Here is a 19,401-nt window from a genome sequence, read left to right on the forward strand (position 1 = left end):
GAGCGAGGGAAAGCTGCTGCTTCAAAATCACCCCTCTGGTGTGCACAAAGCTCTTGGCCTTCAGGGAAGGATTCACGCAGGGGGTGTCCTGTGGGGAACGGGGCTACAAACAAGCAGTGCCCGTGGCAGACACACCTGGGCAGTGCAGCCAGGGAACTCACACTCTGAAATGAGCTTTCCCAAATGATTCTCTGCTTTCACAGGCTGCATTTACTCTGCCCTCCAGCTACAGAGAGAGAAGCTAAAGGAGCGTGATGGACTGCAAAGGAACCACTGAAGCTGACTCCTGTAGTTCCTTACAGAGTCTTTGTTGGACTAAAACAGTGTTTTACAGCTTTTGGTGCTCAAGTAATGTCTGCCAAGCTGTACTGTTCTCCTTTCACTGCTGCAAAAGAGAAATTAAGCTGCTGGCACCAGTGTGGCAGTTTCAGTTTGAAACCAGGTAGAAACATTAATTTCGTGTAGTGGTTTTGCTTTGTTAATTTGAGATTTTACTAATTTTGAGATTTCCTGGCTGAGGTACTAAAGAGTGTGGTGGGCTTGGTGTTGGTTAATTATTAGTGTAGGTCACTAATAATGGTTTCCCACTTTCTGTGGCACAGCTACAGCAGCACCTGTGGCATCACCGAGGTACTGGACCTAAGGCACCTTTGTGGAAGCACCTTTTGTGCATCTTTTAATAAACAACAAGCTCAGTCTTGGATGTGAATATATCTGTAAAGTAAAGCCATTAGAGCAAGCAAGAAATGCTCCAAAATGCATAGTTTTGGGAACGTTTTAGATACAGATGTCAGCTACTGAAGTAAACCAACTGCAGTATAGAGCTGTGCATTCTGTATACTTTCAGCATACTTCTATGTTCCAGAAACAAATATATGACTGCCTGAAGTTATAAATGCTTTTTGTATGCTTCTTTCATAACCCTAGTTATTTATGGAAAAAAGGTGTTTGGTTGCAGGGTTTTTTTGGGACACAGCCTGTGAAAATACAACTACTTCTTGTAAAATGAAACTTTATTCTAAAATGTATCCAAAATTGCAAGACACAAGCACCATTAAACAGATAAATAGACATATATTTATATACAGAGAGCATCAAAACACAAAACAATTGTTAATATAATTCTTATACCATTTTAATGAGTATCCATCAATAAAACTTTACAATTTAAAGGAGACTTTTCAGTTGCAAAACAGTTGTAAAATCATATGTATAAATTATGTTTACTACAATTCCAATAACAGAGGCAAAGTAAAATACAAAAATAATAATCAATACTGCAAATTCAAATACAAACCCCAAAAGTAATGCTGCACAGGTACGTATGTACACTGGATGAATTCATGCAGCCAGGCAGTGCAACAAATTAACTGCTGAGTTTAACTTATCACAAAATGGAACCACCATGTCGAAAAACAGAAGAAAATAGACTTTTGTAATAAATCATAGTGCATTTTGAAGTTAGACTTTATAAAACGATTGTTGAGTGATATACTTCTAATATTCCCCATGTGATCTGAGATCCCCCCAACTCCTTTTTTCACAAAATAAAATACAAATGACAAAAGCTAGAAACCCCACTGTAGAACAGAGTCTGATGTACTGGTACCGTCTTGAACGCATTTGTCTTAATTCTCGGTATCAGACTTGTTTGCAAGTGTCCGTGTGCACAGGGACACGAGTTTCTCCTTGCTACCAGGAGTAAATCTTTCACGCTCCAATGCTGTCTCCATAAACTGCATCTCACACGATGCTTAGACTGCACTGGTTTGAAGAGACACAGCTGAGCCTTGAAACAAGAACCCTTCAATCCCTACGAAGCACAGAGAGAGTAAATGGAGGATAGAGAGACCTCATTATTCCCGAAGCTCCTATCCCTAATTGCTTTAATTACATAAACAGAGATTAACATGAGAGGCTTTTATGGCTTGGGTGAAATTTCTGCTAATTTGCTGGGCAAGTGCAAAGCCTGTGTCTCTCCACAGGCCTTTGCCTTTCACAGTGCAGAGGGCCACAGACGCTTTTGGTTGGTGAAAAGAAGCCTCAGGTAACTATACAGAAAAATACCTCTGCAGTGAAAATGTGGTAAAGAAACAGAAACCCAGAACCTCTGGAAAACTGTGACTTCTTGTGTAACAAAAACATGGCTGTCACCTTTCAGGTCTGTGTTGGTTGGTATAGCATGAACACGTAGATCAAACTGGTTAAGTGTCAAAATTATAGGAGATACAATGACACAGTCTGACACTTTTTTCTTACAATCTTAAGTGATAAGCACGCTCAGTGTTTTCACTAGGAAGTTACTGCTGAAATGCTACATTTCGTTGCTGAAAAGACATTTATAGCAGCCTGTAAACTACTGAAGAGTTGCTTCCTGCATCCTTTGTGCTTCCAAAACCCCCTTTGAGCCATCACTAACTTCTGAGTTCATGGGAGTTTTGAGCAAAAAAGGGATGTGGAAAACCACCTGTATTGGGTAAATAATGTAGCAATTTACACAGCAGCTCTTCAGATCTTCCAGCATGCAAGCACGTGTAGAGAGAAGCTAAGAGACAGCATGCACTGCAGTGTTATGTCATTGTGCTTATGTCTGCTGAGGGCACTATGGCATTTTCACTCAGAAAAACAGAAATGTTAGCCCCAGGAGACTGAAAGAGCCAATATTAATGAAGCCATCAGCTACTGTTGCAGTAAAGAACACCCCAAGAGAGGGAGGAAGTTCATCTGCTGGTAGCGTATACATACTGAAGCTGAAGAGAATTATAAAGGCACAATACAAGCCTATATTTCTGGTAAATTATATATATTCATAAATTTCTGCTCATACCATCTCAAGATAGTGAATGGTACAATAATAACTCAAGGTACAAATGTTAATCGAAAGTGAAGCTCTACAAATAAAGGACTGTTGGAGAACATAGCTCATGACTTGCTACATTTCTACTCTTCCCAGGTGGTGAGCTCATCTACCTTTCCTCCACTGGCTGACAACAACACGGTGACCCGGTGAGAAAACTGGAGCACCGTCAGATGACAGGCAGAATGGCTGTGTGCATCTGAAAAGGTGTCAGTGAGTGGCTGCCACAACAATCTTTCCCACTGCTTTACCTTTGGCTCAGAATTCACAGAGAAACCAGGAACAGCAACTGGAATTTCATACCCATTTTCATGCAGAGCTGAGGCTGAGATAACCCATGAAAGTAGCATTTTGGTTAACTTCAGCACTCAAAACTATTGAACAGCAGAGCAGGAATTGTACCAGCTCATCGTAAGAAACAAATCTCAATTTTTCTATTTGCAGCTACACAAGATCTGTATCATTTCCAACAGCAAATGACTCACAACTTCGGAAATGAAGTGAATGGATCAATACTGCTCCTGTTAAACTCATAGAAAGTGACAGCCACTTTTGTGTGATGAAATTACAGGGCAGCTGTGGAGGCGACTGCTGTCCCAGCCCAGCTCTGAGAACGTGGACGCCCGATGGAGGTGGAAGGTGCAGCTACAGCATTTGTGTTTTAGCCTGGAGCTGTTCCTCAGCTCGCCACAACAACGGGCACAAGCGCTGTCAGGATTTCGTACCGCAGGTGATGGGGAAGGGATTGAGGGGAACGAGAGGAGGAACCTGCTGGAAGCAGGCTCTGCTAACCCACAGTAACTCTGCCTGCAGATCTGCTCGATCTGACACGGGACATTCCCTCATTTCCAAACCAGCACACCAAATCCCAGCACGCTTATCGCACATTTCCCTCACAAAACCTATCATTACCTGCCGTTACTACATGTATTCTCACAATCCTCAACCAGGACCTCCTAGATTTATTCCTTAAAGCTCTCAGGAAAGGAATCTTTAGCTACACCTGGAAAATATGAATACCTTGTTACAAGCTCACAGCTGAATTTAAAAGCTGCATGTGCTATTGCTGGTGTTGATTGATCTATGCAATGGTTCTACCCTGCGTTGCTTCCAAAGAAAATCAGTGCAGGTAACAAGGTAACACTCTGAGAAATAAAGGTGAGGTTTCCTAGGCAGGGGTAATCCTCTAGAAATGTTTGAACAATTTGCAAGTTCAAGCTACAGCTGTTCATTAAAAATGAAGTAAAAATAAAGAACATAGCACTACAGGGCAGAAATCTCATGCTTGAGATTGAATTCAGAAAGTCATCTGTAAGACACTCGGATTCAGGTTCAAAGGAGCCGCATTATTCTTGCCCATTCCAAGCTCAAACAAATACAAGTTTGTGTAGAGGTGTGAGAAGCCAATTGTACACACTTGGATTCATCCCACCTAATTCCAGCCGTTCCTCAGTGGTGAGGGCAAATGATGCCACAATGCAATCTCCCAGAGGCATCTCCACTCGTGTCCCTCCTCTGACTCACACGGGAGACCCAGGCTGTAATTTTTAGCCAGCTGAAATTAGGGCAGGATGAATCAGGCCGCAGCATGGAGCGGAAACAAGTCTGATGTGGTGGCACAGTATCACCATGACAATCCAGTCTGTCCCAGGCCTGTCTGAGGCTCCCAGCCAGACACGCTTTGGGTCAGTGACCCACACCAGCCGCGCCTTTGCAGCTCACGGTCTGGCAAGGAGCTCATCGCACACTGAACAGTGAGGCTTGAGTTCATGACAATCCCCCAGAGCACGACCTGGAGCTGCCTGGGACTGCACAGGGGCTGCAGCCCTCCCAGGCAGCCCAGAGGCTGCCCTGCACAGTTACACTCAGGGTCTGCAGGGCTTTGCAGCGGAGTGGTTACTCATCCTAACACACCACGCACACACGCCCACGTGTCCGTGGTGCTGTGGGAGTTCTGCATCCCCACGCCTTGGCCGGGGCACGGGCTGGCTCTCGGCAGGAGCTGTCGCTAATGAGGATGAAGCACACACTGAGGAGAAATACAGCGTTCTGAAACACACATTTGTGAGATCCCCAATAGTATCAATAGTAACGATTAAGGTCAGAGGCAGTATCAAGTTTTGCATGCACTTTCTACATTAGTATTTCTATAGACAAGTTTCATTCTTGCTGGTTTGTTTGCAAAATTACTGAGGTTTCCTTTACTTCCAGAGACTGGAATATTCAACATTAGTTTCATTGATGATGTTGAAAGTCATTCTTTGTCTAAAATACACCTACAAATGCTTGAGATTATGGGACAGGGATTGCCCTGTTGTAAAGGGCTGAAGTAACTGTAGAAATATTTTTTGATCTTAGAAATACAGGGAATTTATCTACAAATTGGACTGTAAGCATGAGGAACACTTATTGCAAGTTCTCAAAGTCTTACATGAAAGGGTGAAGGTGCAAAGTCGTTAAGACTGCCTTAATTCTAAAGAATAGCCTACTCATTTAATTAAAATATCAATAGAAACACAGAATTTAAAGTAATCCAAGTAAGAATCCCCTTCAACTTTCCAAGCTTCTTCGCTTTTCCCATCATTGCCTTTCAGACTAGACAGGACCTGTAAATTCTGATGTCAGAAACCAGCAAAGAACACACAGACATTTTCAGGTCTTTGTTGTGTATCATAAAATACTGTAAGAAAAGAATGCAGAGTCCCAGAATTCAGGTTATTTTTCTCTCTCAGTAACCAGACAGAGAGTTTGAATCTCCTTCACACACCACCTCAAGTAAAGCCTACGGTGGGTGGGGATGGGGACACAATGCAGGGGCAGTGCTGTGCCTCTCATGTGCCCCTAGAGATGGGCTTCTGTCCTGGCACTGCTGCAGTTTGTGGGGAATGACAAACACACCAGCTCACACATCTTTGTAAGGCAGCAGCCTGCCCAGGTGCTGTGCCTGGGGCACCCTTTGCCAGGGGACACTGCCCAGCTGTGACACCTCTCAGGTGCGCAGGCACAGGCACCTGGGGGGCCCCAAAACCTGCAGCTGCCTGCTCCAACCCAACCCCAAGCTCTCAGAAAAGGATATGAACTGCCTTGAATTCTCTTGCATTACATTTCATATTTCTGCAAATGGCTTATAGATCTGCTGTTTGAAATAAATTCTGAAACCACTAAGCGTGCTTAACAGAGCTTCAACTCTATGTGGACAGCGAGTTCAGAGGACAGAACAAGGACTTTTGCAGTATATAATACACATGGCTGTACAGTCAAAGGCCACCTCTTGCTTTAACACAAGAATTTACAGTAGCAAGCATGGTGGCAAGATTTCTTACACAAAACCTACAGGAATTTACAGGATAGGCATGGATCACCGAGGTTATAACACCAGCAATAGACAACACAGAGTATCTTGTGCAATGTGAACAAAGTTGACAGTAGTTTACCAATGCTGTAAGTAATTCACATAAATATGCTATCCCACCAGCTAACAAAACTTCATCCTCTTTCCACCAGAACCAGAGGCGTGTACAGCAATCCATATAAACAAAAGTGGTTTGTTTTTGTGGTTTTAGCCAAACATGCACAAAGCAGATGCACTCCAAGGGGATACTTGCAAAAAACCAAAAAAATCCTCTCAAAACTGGTGTCCAAGCACACACAGCAATTGGATTCACACTTCTCCAACAGCCATGACAGAGCCAAAGTTTATTGTATGGATGCTTTTTGTCCTGGAAAAATAGTAATATAAAAACTCACTTGATTTATAACTGACAGAAAACTCCAGCTTTACTCAGGCCACTCTTCCGTGTCTCCAATTCTAGCCCTAATTTGTTCCAGCCCTACTTTGGGAACTTGTGTTCTCTTCCTTATCCATTAATGTAAATGCAAATCAAATAAAAACTACAACATAATCAGAAAAATATAAAAAAAGACTAGAAAGATGAAATTGAAAATAGCTTATTCCTGCTTTTGGATGTTTTGTGTATTGACAACAATTTAATAACACCACTTTTGCTTTCCCTCTAAACCGCTGGATGTGCTCTGTGTCTCTGTTACAGAGAGCTTTAGTAAATTTCTATCTCAATTAAATATATCCAGTATTTGGAATTTTATTTTCATCCAATCTGCAAGACAAAAACGAGCTTTTCTTTCAAGCTATTTTCTATCATTGTTAGGAACCATCTTGTCTGATTTGTGAGGATGTGGGATGCTAACTGTCCTCATCTCGAGCACTGAGAGCTCCCAGGATGCTGCACTGCCACGCCTCATCTGGTGTTATACTCAATTCCTCTCTATGAATGAAATAAACTCTTGACAGCAGGGCTCTAGTTACAGGTAAGAACAACTTCCTGCATGCTTGTTGGGCAAAATGCTCTTATTTTTGTGCAAAGATCTGGCACAGTACATTTACTGGGGAAGTCCAAGTGAGAGAGGGTAAAACATGACAAATAAAGCAACAGAAGTGAAGCCTAAAATATCCAGTTCATCCAGTTGACAACTTGACTCCTCAGGGGCCAGAGCAGCTGTTCCACAACAATAGTTTTCCCCATCAAAAGCAATTACTGAAGATTTCAGTTTCTCTGCAATAGCTCAAACTCCTAGACTGTACAGTCTATTTCCTAGGCTATTGAAAACACACCGCCTTTCCAAATCCCCATGTTTTGTGCTGTTTCCCTATGAGAACTGATGCTAAAACTGCCAGAATTTTCTCTTAGCGAAATGCAGCCTCTTGTCTCAGCATTGTAAAATTGTGAAGGGATCCCCAGAACCTAACAAGAATTGTTGTGCAAGTTCTCAAGAGAACAGCGAGGTAGCGAACGAACACCTTGTTTCTGGTGGATAACTGCCCACGCCTGAGCCCCCTGACCCTGGAACACGGCTGCCCGACCTCAGTCACTGCTCTGAGACCACAGAACCCTGCAGCATCCACGGGACACGCTGGAAACACTGACCAGGCAAATCCAACCGCTGCTGGTGAGCTCGGCTTTGTACAAGGTCTCACAATTCGGATGCCCAGCTGTACACTTTTGGGGATGTGGAAGGAGCTTTCAGCATGAAGTCCAGCTGTGTTATTTATAGCAACTAGGCAGCAAATCTCTTTTTTATCTGATTTCCCCAGAACCATGTCTTTCAGCAAGTATTTACAATGCTGAAGTAAAAGAAAGAAAAAGAAGGTGATTTTCTTTTTGTCTCTCCATTTCTCTTGCACACAAAACTGAAATAGTGGCTAGAAAGTGACCATTTCAAATTATGACCGAAAACTGCATTTATTAAATTTGAAAACATGTACCCAAGAAAACCTTTATACATTTTTATGGCAAGTTTTCCTATTACATGAGAGGCTTTCTTACACATTTCAAGCTTAAATGAACAGCAACCAAACAGAAGTTTGGACTAAAACTGCAAAGCTGTTGGCTGTGTGGAGGGAAACTATGGCTGCAGAACTGAAAACAAGATGAAAGAACAAATTCACAGAAATAGTTCATGGAATAGTGAACAAAGCTCTAATAAAGTAAGAAACAGAAGAAAGCCAAATCTGCTCCACGTGTCAGTACTATTGATACATAAACAGGCTCCTGCACTAGTAAAATCTGTGAAATAATGTCTGCTTAGGAAAGACTTAATTTCAGCTCTAGACTGTCCATGTTTAAGCATGGGTTTACATTACTACTACTTTTTTAATTTCCTGAAGGATACTACCTGTTCTTAGATCTGGTTAAAATTAACTATGAGCAGGCTCAATTTGAAATCAAGGTGAAGCTGTTGGCAGGATCAGAATTTTCATGTGCTGAGTAGATGAGACGTTTATTTTTTCTAGATTTGGTACTGTAATTTGCTTCCAATATATAGACACTATACAGGAGTGCACTCAAAGCAGTATTTTAAACTCTCTTTTCTCATTTTTCAGGTTGAAACGTCATTTTGGTAATTTCAACAGACCCTCTGTATTTTTCTCTCTGTACTCGGTTTTTACATCTGCCAAATAATGTTACACCACAGGTAAGTTATATATTTGACCCAGACTAGGGTGAAATCCTACCCAAAAAATGACCTTATGTGAATGGTTTCATCAACATTTCAGCAGAACTGGCACAAGCAGCAGTCTACAGAACTGTGCCAATATCTGAAAAGTAGAAAGAGCTGCAACCAGCAACATTTAAACCTAACTAATTTATTTCTGAATTTCTAGAATTATTTTGAATCACTAAATCATGAACTGGATCCTCACTGTGAGATAACAGTGTTGAAGTAGTTTATAGGGGTTCATTTGAAAGATGTGCTTTGTCAGTATTCCCATCCTTAAGGCCTGATCAAACCCAAGTGTGTCTGTGCCAGCACACACAGTTCTATCACCACTTATGGTGAATTAAAGAAAAATAAATTTACCTGTACGTTTTACATCATTAAGGTATATTTTACATTCTTGAAATGCAAATGTGTAGGGTGAAACACTGAAGAATCCAGTCCATACTTAGCCATGGCAAGAGCGGTGGATGAGAGCTGACTGGGGACAGGGGAGAGCACTTAATAAACAACTGATACAGAAATAGGACCCTGTGTAACATGTATCAGCTGAAAAGTCATTTTTGAATAAAGTGATCAACACTATATATTGTAACAGCTGGTCGCTCATTAAATCTAATTCCACATCATTTGCACATGCGGTATTGCCACAGAACAGAGGAAAATTCAACTGGTTTTAGGCAGGTCAAGAAGCTGTCCTTTGATGCATCCTTAAAGAAGCAAGGTTCTATTCCACTTCTTCCCAAGTGGAATTATTTAAAATAAATGATTAGCCTATGTATTTCTCATTGGGTATTCCTGTTGGAAGGGAAAGGAACAGCTGGATGTCCTGGGACATGGAACATTTAATCCTCCACTATGAGGAACAGGCTGAAAGCCTGAAAGTTGTTTCTGTCTCTGAATATGTGACATACTGGGTGGCTACGGCTCTGCAACCAGAGGACTTCCAAATAAAAAATGGAATTCCTGGGGGTTGGAAGTGCAAGTTCCAAACTGCAGTTTTTCCTCATTCTCAGGTAGTTCAGAAAATAATGTCATCCCTGCATGCAAATATCCAGGGACTTTGTTAATGCACACCAGGCCACATGCTTTACCTGTGATTCAGACAGCTAAACTCCTTCCTTGCCTCAAACCCGGCTCTTAGCCATGGCAATAAAATCCTGGCAACATGGAAATACATCTGCATCTGATCACTCCTTTCCATAGGCTGGAGCAGCAGGTAGGACCCTGGTTTCACTGTGAAGTTCACAGGTGAATCCAGTTTCAGGTGATTTCTACAAAGCTGGAATATTTGCAAGAGTTCTCACAGCATACAGATCCCTCACTCTCCGTTTCTGCTACTCGAAGATGTAATCACTTCTGGTTTTAAGAAGGCTTCCTTCAACTCTGCCTGAAATACCCATTACGGAATCACCTTCTATTTACTTCTATACTAAAAAGCAAGATCCATCTAAAAAGCCAGTGTGAGAAGATCTACCCTGCACCATTTAAAATAAAATTCCTAGCAGAGCTGGACAAGTTCTGACATTATCAACAGTGCTGTTGCAAAAGGACAGAACCAAACAGCAGTGACATTGCTCCTCGTATCTGGAGCATAAAAAATTTAAGGAGAGAGAGCAAACACTGAGTGCTTGGGAATAGTCTTTCCTCCCATATTGATACTCCAGGTACCATGAAAATCCTACAAGGATTTGTAGGATAAGCAAAGGAAAGAGAAATGGACAAGCAAAAAGCTCTATGCATATTAAGGAAGAAATGATCCAAAGGTGTAATTTAGAATTTGAGTAATTAGCAGAAAGGATTGTTTTCTAATGGTTCAGCTGCAGAACCTGGCCTCTCCTGGAGCCTGGTAAAGCCCTGGACAAAGCATTAGTGGCACCAGCTGCTGCCCGTGGGGCTGCGTGGGAGTGAGAAATGCAGGACACAGTGAATCCATCGTGTGCTGAAAGGACATTGTGCTCCCATATCAAAGTGAGGATAACATGTTTTAATATTGATATCAATCTGTGCCAGCAGTTCCACGCACAGGTTTAAGGGTCAGACTTCATCCTTCCCAGGTGCCCAGCAGCTCACTGCCCTGGGAATGGCCTTTGGCACTCGATGCACTGCTCCCATCTCCCTTAGCCCAGCAGCAGCGACACCGTCTGACAGACTGGGCCAGAAGGAGCCCTTGGGTGCCTGGAGGGCGACCACAGATAATACAGGTGGCCAACCAAGGCTGCAGGGGCACCTGGGCTCTGGGTGCAATGGGGACACACCAGTGGTGTTGGTGACAACAGCAAAGGGTCTGAAGAAATTACACTTGATTTTGTGTTTGTGATTCGAGCCAATAGCAGGGTCTTCCAGCATCTTTGCAGACAGCAACAAAGTGCTTTCCAAAGAGAAGCAAATGAATGTGACCTTCATAATCAATAAGAATACAGCCTACAAAACCATATAACGACTATCCAGGTCATGTTTACATCTAATCAAGTAGTTCTTACTAAAAAGTAACGCTAACAAAATCTTTGATACTTCAATGTAATTTTGATCCTCTGAGACTTTCATCTTTGAGTAACCCTAACAGGAGAGTAACATGTTAAACCTTTTTATTTCCATATGTCATATGTGTATAATATATGGAAATAAAAATTAGTTAGGAGATTGTAGAATTCCTTACACATCCAGCTACCATCACAAGCCCATCACATATGGGTGATATTCCTTTATCACAAGCTCATGAAAGAAAATCCCCTTGCACATGGATATACCACATCCCAGAACTGCTCCTGCTCTGCAAGTGGCTGCTGTGGATTAAAGTCCAAAGAGAGGAATTTGCTGTTTGTCTGTGGCACAAATTTCTGCCGAGCCACTTTGTGCCTGCATTGCTGATCATCAGCTTTTGTATCACTACAAACCGAAAACCTTTGTTTTCCTGGGGGAGCTGAAAATCATCAGGAACTAAGTACCACAATCTTGGTTTCAGAGCTCTGCCTCAAGAGAAATGGGGATGCTTCCAGAAGCGTTTCCTTGAGGCCTTTTTCTGCATTCTGGCCCCAGCTTTCATACCTAACTGTACGTTCCCCCTCTAAAAGGACCCAGACCTTTGCTCCTTTCTATTCATGGCAAAAGGTAACACCCTCACAACAAGGCTAGTAGTCATAAAAAGTTTACTGTGGCATTTTGGCTCAAGTTAAAAAAAGAAGGCTGCTGACTGGAAAGAATTGTGGGAATTAATTCTGGCAGATGTGGCAGAAAACACACACCCAAGCAGCAGGGTGACCTGATTTTCTAAATGGGCTTGGGAAATACTGTTTATAATCAGGAACACAGATTGCTCATATATGTTTGAGAATCGCTGAAAATGGGAAACATAATTGCAGGTTGTTGGAAAATGTTTTGGTGATAAGGACTCTACTGTATTTCCATTAACTACCACCCCTACAGAAGACCATGCTAAATAGAAAACTCAAATCCAAGGGCAGGAGAAGCCCTGACACTTTATTGCTAGATTCTATAGCAATTGGAGCTCACTCACAGTAACCTTATAGTACTCTATATAAACTGAGAAGCTTGTATCAAATTCAGGCTTCCATTTAAAATAGATATTGCAGATATTAGGCTTCAATTAAAGAAGAAAAATAACCTTCAGTGCTTTTTTTCTCTTAAAGGCAAAGTATCAAAAGAAATCCCCAAACTAGGTGGAAGTTATTCAATTTCTCCAAAAAATTAGGATGAGCTTTCTTCTATTTCTTGAGACAGTACAATTTGTGATTCACAGGGTAGCTGGTATCAAACACAAGGTAATGAAAGCTCGTATAAGCAATTTTATTCCTGTCCATAATGGCAGACTAACAAAATCAAAAGAATTTATCCTTTGAGTTCAACTTAAAAAATAACTTACAAAGCAGTGATATATGCAACATAAAACAGTTCAGGATGGGAGAGGGAAAGCAAATTTTAATAATTAAAATGCAAACGTGAAAAAAAAAAGAAATGGAATAAAAGTCCCTACTTCTGATTTCTAGTAAGATGCCATGTGATCCTATTGGACAGCGTCCTGGGGTCTGTGTGTGTGTGTGTGTTTGGATGTCACACACACACACCCCACGCTGACCCACACATGTACACACACAGACAGGCGCTGGCAGCTCCACCTCGGGCACTTCTCTCATGCCACTCCTGACAGTTGTCTCAAGCGTGTTTGGGACCCACTTTCTTGACAAAACAGAGGAGATGGTAGGAGAAAAAAAACAAACAGGTGGGTCTGATTGTGTCTGAGATCCTTTAGTTAAACTGTACACTGGGACGAATAATTTTCTTCTGCAGTAGCTCTCTGGGGAGGGCCAACTCACTGTGGTCTTCACGGCGACACTTGTGAACGGGTCACACGCTCATTGTCATGCTAGGGGAGTACTGAAAAAGAGCAATCCACAATTTAACAAACATTCTGCCCCCACCCCAGGCAGCACTGGGTTCAGAGCTCCAGGAGCGCCCTCCTGAATCTGTGCCGCAGCCTCTCCTGGGGCTGCAGTTCACTTTGTGCCCCAGAACTTCTGCTGAGCTTCTCTCGTGCCACAAGGCAGCCACTGCTGAGAGGCAATGCCCCTGAGGGCTGTTCTGCTGTTACCTGCGTGCTGTGATGAGCCAATACCTCACTGAGGCTTTCCACTCCCCTTCCTGCCCACTGCTGGTACTGGGGAATTTACCTGGGCAGGTGCCTGGTCTGAAATGGACTGGCTGCATCCGCGGCCAGCTGAACCACACAAGACTCTGGGGAGGTTGTGATTACTTTAGGGGAAGAAAGGAACAAAGATACCTATGACTGTAATTCAGTAAGGCTTTTGGTCTGTATTATTTCGTGTTAGCAATTTTAGGGGGCAAGCTGAATCACCAGTGGTCATTCTCCTTTATGGGAACCAAAAATCCAATCCCCACACCTCACGACTGTAGTGACACAAACTGAACTGCAGCCTTTAGCCAAGCTACAGCTACCCTCAGGTTAGCGGTGCTTCATTAAAGTAATCACTGGGACACCACAGTGCCTAGAAGAAATGCACATCCATACACCTAATTTGCTTTCAAATTGAAAACTGTGGACTGCAAAAACAGTTAATTTGGTCTAACATCCTCTAAGCAGAGGAAAATGCTAAAATGCAAGAAGATTAGCAGTTTGAAAATTGACAGAAGAAAAGGAAAGGTAAATTTGCCGTGCAAAACCACATGTGCTCTACATATCCCGTCAAGTCTTGAGTTCCAAGCTGGCCATTTCCAAGTGCCCAAGCATACAGAATGAGTATTTTAGATGGGTCTTCCCTGTAACGTAAACTACAGAGGTCTGACTACCAGCTCTGAGGCTTAAAGCAAAGCACCTGCTCCAGTAATCTCCTGTATCTGAGCCAAGGTATCAGGAGAATCACTTTGGGAAAGCATGCTCGCAAGTTGGTTAGGACTTTCAAGTTGTTAGTAAGCCCTGAATTGCTACTTACCCCTAACCAAAATTCCTGGTGAACTGAACAGCAAATCTCCCTGAGAAAGGACTGCATGATAACACCTATTCTGAGCAGCCAAACGGCAAAACAGGGATCAGAAAGCAAGGCAGTCCCCCAGGATGAGGGAGCAATCCATGTTACAGAGCCTGCAGTCCCTGGGAGCAGACAGGGACACCCCTGGCATGTGCCACTCTGCCTTGCAGGCACACATCTCAACAAAACCTTGAGAAATCTGAGTCCCTGGCTCTTGCGGGCAGCACAAAAACACCCAGAGCCCAGGGAGGGTCTGAGAACACTGATTTTCTCCAGAGCACCACTGCTGTCCTCCTGTCCCACGGCCCTGTGTCAGTGACCCTGGCTGCCCTGGGCACAGCAGAGCGTGCCAGACTGGGAGCCAAGGGCTGCCACAGTGCCAGGAGCAGGGACCATGTTTCATGGAGCCTCTGTGCTTTCTGCCATTGGGGCAGATATTAAACTCTGCTCTTTTTAGGCTGTGTATGACAGTTTTCTTCAACGCTCCACACAACCTGAATGTGTGCCCACCAACAGCTAAGTGGAAGAAACTCTTCCTTTTCGCTACCTGAAAAAGAAAACCTCCCAAAAACCCTCAAAATCAGATTCCCAGGAAATTTTCCATGGAACTCAAGTATGCTGAGATCTAACAGAAGCTGTTTACTGAGCAGCAGGTCACCACTGGCACAGGCAATGAGGGTACACTCCTATTTAGGGACCTAGAGGTGGATTTACAAACCCAGCCTCAGGCACATGAGTATGACAATACCACGCTCTTGCTCTGTAAAATGTTCACATACATTTTGCTGCTTTGAGCATTCCATATATTAAAAAAAACGACATCATTTCCCCCGGAATGAACACTAGTGGAACCTCTGCCTTTTATGGGTGTAACAGCACACTGCAACATGCACTCTGCTGGTGCTCTCATCACATACTTCAGTGTAAATCCTGCTTTTTCATTGACCTCGTGGCCCTGAGAGTTTCTGCAGTAAACCTATGCCTCCCACCTATTCCAGTTTCAGCTCTCTTTTGCACAGCATTTTTTATTCAAATCAATGCTGTACTTTCAGAAACTATTAAAAAACATGCAAGACCACAGTGCTGCACTACAAGCACACTACAGAACTTGTAAAGGTTCTTTTTCTAAACAAAAGACCACAGACACACGTTCACCTCTGCAGTCCAACAAGCCAGGTAATGGGATACTTACACTCTCGCTCTGAAAAGGGTTGAGGAAGTTTCCACCCATCTCACTGTCATCCCTGGGAGTGCCAGGCTGGTTGCTCATGCTCATATTACTGGGAGAGTTCTGTTAAAAAAGAAAAGATTACAAAACACAGATTCAGTGCTGCTTCAGGTTCATTTGCAGCCTCACCAGGTGAGCCCAGGGCATGCTCCACACAGAACTTGGTGCACTCTGGTGCCCTGGGCCTCTCAAGGATGAGAAATCAGCCCCAGCAGGGTTCTGCATGATTCAGTCACTCATTTTAGTCTGTTAAGTAATGTTCTCTTCCCTGAAGCAAGGATTATTTACCTGTGCCTCATTTTCAGGCTACAGCCAGCATCTGCTTTTGCTGAAGTCAAGAAAAGCTGTACAAGGCTGCAGCAGGGATGTGAGGAAGTTCTGTCACCACATTCAATCATGTGGTTGAATGCAGCCGCATCTGTGAGCCCTGACACGTGTGACTTATGGGTGTGTACTTAAAGACAGACAAAAGATGTACTTAAAGGCAGGATGGATCAGGTCTGCACGGACCTTTGCGGACTGAGGGCTGCTCTTCATCCTCACAATTCACCAAAATAGTAACAATCTAAAGCCTTCCAAAAATCAATTGTTACTCTTTTCCTTACAGAAGGGCACAGAGACCTCTGCAACTTCAGAAGCAGAATGGCTGAAACAAGGCAATTGCCACAGAAATTACTGTACATCACCAGCTCACACATGGTTATTTTACACACTACCATCAGTCAGGTGCTCTTACAAAGCTGCTTTGCAGCACCCTGCCATGCCTGGACCACGGGCAATCCTCCTTCCATCACTGCTACATCTCCTACTCAGAGGACTCATGATGGAAAAAGAGTAGTCAGGGAAAAGGAGCAGTGAAACCATGGACCTCATAATGAAATCCTTACATCTATCACAGTTCTTTCCTTGCATTTTTTTTTTAATTCAGAAAACTGGAATGCAATATAAATATAAATATAAATACCAAACTAATTACATACATGACCTACAAGCAGAAATTCTTTACCAGCACCTGAAATGCAGCGCAGAGAGCTGGGTCAAAGCCCTGCCTTAGCCCTTCTGCTTTCTTCAGTCTAATTCACTGCTCCCACAGCTGTGATCCTCAGGCCACTGGACAACACGTCCATCAAAGACAACTGAAGCCTGATGAGGTGATTGCCATCAGTAACAATAACAACACTGACACCAGCTGACATCTGTTAATCAAGCCTGCTCTCCAGTGGAGCCCGCACAGCAGATATTCAGGGACCCCCAGCTCAGAGAAGGCTGCACCCGCTGCCGTGGCTCTGCCTCTGCTGCTGTGCCCTCATGAGCAGCATTGATTCAGGGCAGCCCAGAGCCTGAGTCACACAGGGGGTCAGGCTGCACAGTCACAGCCCTCCCGCTGGCCTGGACATCCAGGAACACACACACCTTCTCATTTATTTTATATGATGCTCCTGCACTTTTGCTTGTTCCCGGGGGACTTCCCCCTATTTCATGTTGCTCTGTGTAGAAGCTTTGGCATTCTGCCATTGCTGCAGCACTCCAGCCCCAAAGGGCCAAATTCCTGAAAAAATCCCATTTCAGTGGCTGCCCCAGGCTGCTTTTGTGGCCACTTGGGGTCCAGCACTACAGCTCCAAATGGGATTTTCCAAAGCAAGGGTGCCCCTGGTGCCTGCATAAATTCCATGGGCATTGCAATAAATGCAGGTTGGTAATTTTTATTTAACATGCATAATTTCAGTTCATTTACTGCCCTTGTCTGCGCTTAGTTCATGAAAAACTTTATGCTCTGCCATTCGGCTAATGTAGTCAAAATCTTCTCTAGAAAGCAATGAATTCTGTGAGCTGTACTGATTCTGCCAGGACTGGATCCATTTTCTATGGACAGCTGTTTTACAGGCAAAATTAACAATTTTATTTTACCTATTTAAAAAACACACAGATCAAAACTTATTTCCATGAGTTATTCATGCAGGCTAACATATTATGAGACTTTTAGGTAAATTGTTTAGGATCCAAGTTTTCAGAGCTGCTGATACCTGTACCAGCGCATAGTGACCAACTAAAAGGGGAATACAGGCTTTAAAAATTATCCCATGGGAATGGAAATGTTTTGGATTTTTTCCCCTAAAAATGCTGCAGTTTGCAGTAAGATAGTGAAGAAAAACCACAGACTTTGATAAAAATGTGCTGTATGCTGGTCATCCCACAGGAGGTTTCTATTGAATCCCTCACTGCACAGCCCAGCACAGCACAGCTGAGGCAATGTGGTCTTTTCCATCCATCATGAAGAGTCTGAAAATGTTATAAAATTTCAGAACACAGGGTCCTCTTTATTTATGCCCCTTTACCAATACTACATCGGCTCATTAATTCCTAAGTTAATGATGATCGCATCCACAGAAGTTTTATTTTTACAGAAGTAACATATTCAAGTATTATTTTTGTAGATGCAAAATCCCTGCAGATTAAACTCACATCCTTTTCCAGCTATGTAATGATTGTGGCATCAAAACAGTGCTTCTGCTGAAAGTACTTCTCAATCTAGTTTTTGGAAATTTATCCTGAGGATTAAGATATTAACATTACCTTAGAGAGGTGACAAACCCAATCCTGCAGCACCCTAAGGAGATTGTCTCAAATTTACATTTGACTAGAACTGATTATTAGAACTGGTTTCATTTATTTTAAGAGCACCAAATACTACAACATGCTCAGTCAGATTATGAACTGGAGGTAATTATATATAATATAGATATGATATAATAAATGTGTATAAGGAAAGGATTCATAACGGAGACAAAGGAGATGAGTTTAGAGTGAAACACTAAAAATTCCAGATATTGGATTAGATACTCACTTTGGAAATACTGTCCATGTCTCCTGAGCCTGAAATTGAAACAGACAATTGCTCAGTAAATTTTGAGCTGAAGCTAATCCAATAATTATTTTTTTTTCCACAGAAAATACATAGTGCAACATCAACATTTTAAAAAACATGTTGCTGAGAGATGAGGAAGGAATAGCCTTCCTAAACCGCCAACTACATGTTCTCTTTTTAACATGTATTCTGGTCTCTACCTTACATTGTAAAACCATTAAAGTCAATCCTGAGCGCACCCTGGGCGGACAAGTTAACATTCATAAATCTATTAAGCACGCGCATTTTTTCTCTAAAATAAAGTTCAGGCTGTACTGGGTCCTGCAACAAAGGGGCTTTTGATGTTTGCAAAGACCCGCACACCCGTTCTTCCAGAACCTGATTGTTTCTTTCAGATCTAGCTGTTTGTGAAGAAATTAACACCTATTTCTTCCATCAGTCAGGTGCTTCATAACGAGATTCTTCAGGTGCAGTACAGACTTTCTGTTCCAGCAACATGCAGACATGCAGGCAAGGGCTTCTTGGGCTGCTACTCCAGTACCCATGGAAGGCAGAATTGCAGAAAAACAGCAAAGCCCATAAACAACTGGAGAAAAACTGTCACTGACAAGAACCAGTGGATGAAAAGAGGCAGAACATGAGAGTGGAAAACTGGGGGAAACATGAGGGGGTATTAGGATTGACTCGGCCCAAGATGAAGAAGATGAGCTGGGAATCTGTTGCGATTCCAGCTGGGAATTCCCATGTCTGGGAGGTTGTGGGAAAGCCTCTCAGACTCACAGGGAGTCAAAAAGGCCAGTCCCAGAATTCCCCCAGTTGTTACATGCAGATTGTGCTAGAAAGTTCTCCTCTTTCCCCAGTTTGATTTGTTCCCAGTTACCTCATTACCACTGATTGGTCAATGAACCTCTGCATTGTTTTTCATATCTTT

General features: G+C 42.9%; 1 long non-coding RNA gene across 1 annotated transcript; it reads right to left on the reverse strand.

The window, feature by feature from the left end:
- Positions 1-12,791: 12,791 nt before the first annotated feature.
- On the reverse strand, positions 12,792-18,480 carry LOC131095921 (uncharacterized). The gene is made up of 3 exons (XR_009115933.1): positions 18,450-18,480; positions 15,569-15,667; positions 12,792-13,267 (listed from the first exon to the last, which is right to left on the reverse strand). It is a non-coding gene; the product is annotated as an uncharacterized LOC131095921 (long non-coding RNA).
- Positions 18,481-19,401: the final 921 nt, after the last annotated feature.

Source organism: Melospiza georgiana, chromosome Z, assembly GCF_028018845.1.
Source record: "Melospiza georgiana isolate bMelGeo1 chromosome Z, bMelGeo1.pri, whole genome shotgun sequence".
In the NCBI taxonomy this organism is placed as follows: domain Eukaryota; kingdom Metazoa; phylum Chordata; class Aves; order Passeriformes; family Passerellidae; genus Melospiza; species Melospiza georgiana.